The sequence below is a fragment of the Macadamia integrifolia genome, chromosome 3, assembly GCF_013358625.1.
Source record: "Macadamia integrifolia cultivar HAES 741 chromosome 3, SCU_Mint_v3, whole genome shotgun sequence".
Taxonomy (NCBI): domain Eukaryota; kingdom Viridiplantae; phylum Streptophyta; class Magnoliopsida; order Proteales; family Proteaceae; genus Macadamia; species Macadamia integrifolia.
The window spans coordinates 27,657,144-27,663,057 of NC_056559.1; positions in this window are offsets into that span (position 1 = coordinate 27,657,144).

Sequence of the window (5,914 nt, forward strand, 5' to 3'; positions counted from 1 at the left end):
TTCCTATCTCTCTTCTCGCAATATTCCTGATTATAAAGAAAATTGCATCTATTTCATCCTTATTCTTGGGTTTCGCAACTTCTCTGCGAAGAATTAAATTTTATCCTTCTTAAAAGAGTAGAGAAGAAAAGGTTTGACAAAATAATAACACTTTGTCCAAAAAAAAATCATTGAAAAATGCATTCCATATAGTAGTCAATTTCGTCTACAATTTCATGGAAGAAGAAATCAAATATATGGATCACTGGTACCAAATCGTTAATCCTGGCAGCTGCTGCTCTCTCTCTCCATTTTTTTTTTCTGATTAGTGATTCACCAGGGGCACTACGTCCAGGATCCCTCCTTGCTTGGGGCTTCAGGCTGGATGTATGTAAGCCAAGCAGGTGGATGATGAAACGTTATTTTCCAAGAATCTTCATCATTGCCTATGAGAAAACCCTGCAATGGTAGTGACGACTTTTTAATGCAATCATCTTCTAAACTGAATACGCCTTTATCATAATTCGTGGTCCATCGATCGTCTTTGAATGCACGATAGCCATCAATGAAATAGATGCAATTACCTCTACAATCAGGAAAATCGCGAGAAGAGATAGACAAAGAGGAACGCAGTCCTACAAACAAGTCCTCTCTTACTAAAATAAAATCTAGGTTCAGGCTGAACAATCACACTTTTACGTTCTATTACTCTAACAACCATCAACACATCATTAGATGATGATTCCAGCAAATACGACTCTATGGAATAGTTCTAAGAGTACAAGTATTTATCCATCAATTCAGGTTGTTGTTGTTGGAGAATAGAGCAAGAAGAAGAATCAGTTTGCATGTTAGTGCCCATGTCGAAGACATAAACCCTCATATCTAATAGATCTAATTGTACAGCATAGAGTTTGTTCCTGTTACCATCGGAAATCCGCCAGAGGAGCTAAACCTGCAGAAGGACAGAAGGTAGAGGCCCGGAGGTATCCCCGGGGTTAGTCCTCCGATGCCCAAGTTAGAGACCGGCGGAATAGTGTTTTCACAAGAGTAATGGTATGTTGACCTACCTCTCCCCTCCTTTCGGGCCCTCTCTTATAGTGCTTAGGGTCTAGGGTTTCCTTTTTGGGAGTCCCCGTCGGGTCTGCCTTTTTCCCTTCTCGAGTCCTACTCGGATACGTGCTATTCCCCCTGTGGGGAATATTCCCTATTCGGGTACCTTCTCCTCATGTGGTTTGCTTGGTTACAATTCTTACGGCCTCTATCAGGTGGGAGACATGTGTCCTTCCTTTGGATACCACGTGTTCTTACCTTACAGGGTGATTAATTGGGTTGTATCATAGCCCCCTTACTTCCACTAGGAAGCCCTTTTAGTGGGAGTGACTTCCTTGCTCTTTTGTGTTCCCCTTCGACCTTCGGTCATGGCCTTCGTCTTGAAACCAAGACCTCCGATCAGGTCCACAGCCTTAGCCAGAGCCCCAACCGAGACGGTGACCTTCGGTTAAGTCTGCTCGGCCTTAGATAAAGCCCCTAACTGAGGTTTTGACCTTCGATCAGGTTTGATCGGCCTTGGCCGGAGGCCCAACCTAGGCGGTGACCTTCGGTCAAGTCTACTCGGCCTTAGCCCAAAGCCCCCAATTGAGGTGGTGACCTTGGGTCAGGTCTACTCGGCCTTAGCCTAGAGCCCCCAACCGAGGTTTTGACCTTCGATCAGGTTCTCTCGGCCTTGGTCGGAGCCCTAACCTAGACGGTGACCTTCGGTCAGGTCTGCTCAGCCTTAGCCAAGAGCCCCAACCTAGACGGTGACCTTCGGTCAGGTCTGCTCGGCCTTAGCCCAGAGCCCCCAACCGAGGTGGTGACCTTCAGTCAGGTCTACTCGGCCTTAGCCCACAGCCCCCAACCGAGGTGGTGACCTTCGGTCAGGTCTGCTCGGCCTTAGCCTAGAGCCCCCAACCTAGGTTTTGACTTTGGTCAGGTTCGCTTGGCCTTGGCTAGAGCCCCCAATCGAGGTTTTGACCTTCGATCAAGTTTGCTCGGCCTTAGCCAGAGCCCCCAACCTAGGCGGTGACCTTCGGTCAGGTCTGCTCTGCCTTAGCCCAGAGCCCCCAACTGAGTTTTTGACCTTTGATTAGGTTGCTCGTCCTTGGCCAGAGCCCCCAACCGAGGTTTTGACCTTTGGTCAGGTCTGCTCAGCCTTAGCCAGAGCCCCCAACCGAGGATTTGACCTTCGGTCCTTTGGCCTTTGCGACGCGTCGCTCGTGTCTCCAACTCGAGCGACATGTCCTCGTGTCTTACTTAGAGTGCCTCGGGAATCAACATTGATGACTTGTCGGGGTCATTAATGACCTCGAGTAATCAAATCATCATTACCTTGCCTATAGAAAGTGAGACCCCCTCATTTTTGTCACTTTTCCAGAGCCATCAACCTTCGGTCTAGCACTCTTTCCTTCATCTTCGGTTTTCGCCATCCATTGTCATCAGTAAGTTCCATGTCTAGCTCATTCGGTAGTAGGCCCTCATCCTTTGAGGGGATCGTCTCTAACCTAAGACATCGCAGTGTCGGACATGTCCGAGGTATGTCCTCGGGTTCGTCCTCAGAGTCCCATTCATCTCGTGTTTCCTCCTCCACTACTACACCTCGTGGATCCGCAGGTGGTCCGAGCGTGGAAGATATTATGGAAGGGGTTCTTGAAACCCGAGCTCAGACGAATGAGTCTCTTCTTGTAGAGGCTAGGGACATAGTATCTACTATGTCCGAAGTAGAGCTCGATGAGCTTAGGGTGTCCTACAGTATCCCAAGTGAATTCAACCTTCGGCTCCCAAGGCCCACCGACAGGGCCAGTTATAGGAGCCCAGGTGAACACTGCTTCTATCGAGATGCCTTCAAGGCAAGGCTCCGGCTTCCACTACACCCTTTCTTCAACCAAGAGTTATGGCACTATGGCATCTGCCTAGCCCAGCTGACTCCGAATAGGTGGCGGTAGGTCCTTAGTTTCATAGTGTACTTCTGTCGGATTTAGAGGCCCATCTCCCTTCCTCTTTTTCTCAATTGTCTGTCCCTCAGAGCCAGTAAAGGGGACTCGGGCTGGTATTACTTCAGCCCTCGAAAGGATATTAGGTTGTTGAATGGGTATCCTTCGTCGATCCACAGCTGAAAGCACAAGTATTTCTTTGTGAGATCGTCCAAGGGTTTCCCCATCGACAACGTCTAGGACATTCCTGACCTAAAGGATGTTAATTATGTGCCTGCCCTCTTTGGGGTGGTTGGCATTGGCAAAACTCAAGCCCTGGAGTCCACCAGTCGAGTCTGATAGTCTTCAATCGGACGCTGTCCTGTTTTGGTTCGGGTTTAGCCCGGGTGAGTTAGGGTCACCCGATTCCATTCTTGCTTCGTCTCCTTCTGCCTAATGCCAACCTTTGTTTCCCCTATGCAGTGCAACTCTCTAGGGCAGATGTTAGAGTGGCAGCGGCCGCGAGGCAAGCACAGGCAAGGAGGCCCGTGCGAGATAGACCTGAGTGAGGGAGCAGCAGCAAAGGCAGAAACAAAAGCAGGATAAAAGAACGGTTCCAGCTTCTGAGCCGATTGATCCTTCTTCTAAGAGGAAGAGGGGTCTTACGCAGGACCCTACCGAAGGTGCCATTCAGGCCCTCGCTGCCCAAGACCGAGATGCCTCTGCCCCGACCGAGCCTCTGTCAAACATTCCTTCACAGAGTCCAGCGCTGAATTGAGGCAGGTGCGATTGTGGCTTCATCCCCGACTGATCCGTGAAGGAGGATGACACTTTCGCCATTGGAAGGGTGTCTCAGGAACTGGTGCTGAAGGGGAACCTTCCGAGGGATGTTTCTGACACCCAGAAGTAGGGAACCTCGACCATGGTGACCAGCGCATGCTTCTACATGGCAGGGGTAAGATTCCTTCGGTCTTCGGCTTTCAAGTTTCCTTCTCTATCGCTCTTATTTTTATAAATGTTTCTAGCCCAAAACCAACTTTCCCAGCTGATCAACAGAGTTGAGGCTATGCCTCGGGACTTGGAGAGATATGAGCTAGAGAAGGTGAGCCTGGAGAATGAGCAATCTGTTCTACTGGAGAAGGTAGAGCATATGGAGACTGAGCTCCTTCAGGTTTAACAGGAGCATGATCGGGAACTCTCAGAGCTTAGATCTCAAATATCTACGAAGATTGAAGCAGCCGAAGCCTGAGGGGTCGAAATGTACAAGGCTTTCGAAGACTTTTATGAAGGATTTAAGCAGGCCACTGCTCCCGGATACACGATGGGCTCGACCAAAGTCTATGACTTGGTTCTCGAGCATTATCCGGAGGTATCTTTTGAGGATAGTGGCCTTATTTTTGAGTATGAGGTTGGGGCTGCTTCCGGTCCTGCCCCTGTGGCTACTCAGGTGACCGAGCTCAAGGAGAGTGGTGACGAGGAGGAGGTTCAGAGGCCCCGCGAATTCTCCCTTACTCCTGGTCACAATGGTTTAGACCGAGATGTCCCAGGTGCCGTCGATGGCAAAGTTGTTCTCCCGATCGAAGCCCCTTGATGAATGAAATGTATTTGGGTCTCTTTTTTGTATCTTTTGAACTTGGGCCTTCCGGCCTCCATGTAATTTATGCCTTTGAGCTTCTTCGATGAATGAAATGCCTTTCTTCTTTAAGATACCTTTATGCCTTTTTATTATCATCACTATTTTTTATTGATTTAATGACAATTAACTTCGAGCACGGACTGTCATAGGGCTTCGGCTTCGCAGGTAAGGGTAGGAAAGCCGAAGCCCTTATGCAAGTAAAATCATAATTACAAGGTGGGAGTATAAGGCTGAAGCTCCTACGTAAGTCATCGTTTCCTTCGTGATCGAAGGATGAGGGGTGCTGTTGGCTGCTCCCTGTCGCAGAGTAGTCCTTCGGTCGAGCTATTTCGACTCTATTCGAGCCTTCCATCCAGGGATCCCTTCTGTCAAGTTTGCTCGACCTTGGCGTGAGCTTCCTGACCAAAGGGGGGACCTTGGTCCTATGCCTGGTTTTGGCCTTCGCTCCCAACCAAGGGGGTACCACTTCGGTTAGGTTTTCTCGGCTTCGGCCTGAGCCCCCAATCGAAGGTTATACGTTTCATAGCCATTATTTGGGCAATTGCCGTGAACCAACTTATATAAAATAAAAATCCTCTGGAGAGCTTGAGATGAGGAATCGTAACTTGAAGGTTCTTAGGAATTCAAAAGATGAATAATTCAAAAGAATAACCAAGTAAATGTAAATGTGCTTTGCTACTACTGCTAAGCATATTACTACTGGTAGAATTTCCTCAAGTTCTTCGAGTTCCATGATCGAGGTACCATTTCTCCACCCATAGTCTCTAGGTTCTCCAGGTGATAGGACCCCGATCGTATTATCCTTGAGACTCTGCAAGGCCCTTCCCAGTTCGGAGCTAGCTTCCCTTGATGCTTTGGGTCCGATATCTCCGTCCTTCTGAGGACGAGGTCACCCACTCTGAACTCGTTCCTTTGGATCTTTGCATTGTAATGTCTCGCAACCCTTTGTTGGCATACTGCAATCCTTTCCCTCGACACTTCTCGCACTTCATCTAGGAGGTTCAGATTTGCTCGAAGCCCTTTGTCATTTTCTTTTTCATCGTAGTATTGAACCCGATGGGTCATGGCTCCTATTTCCATTGGGAGCACAGCTTCGGTGCCGTAAATTAAAATGAATGGTGTTTCCCCAGTGGCGGATCTCTCAGTTGTGTGGTAGGGCCAGAGGATGTTGATTAACTCTTCTGCCCATAATCCCTTGGCATCATCCAGCCTCTTTTTTATTCCTTTTAGAAGCGTATGATTGGTTACCTCAGTCAATCCATTGGTTGATGGGTAATCGACGGATGTTTTCCTCGGTTAACGCTGAGGGCCTAAAAAAATAAGCCAAAAGTTAGATTGGCGAACTGAG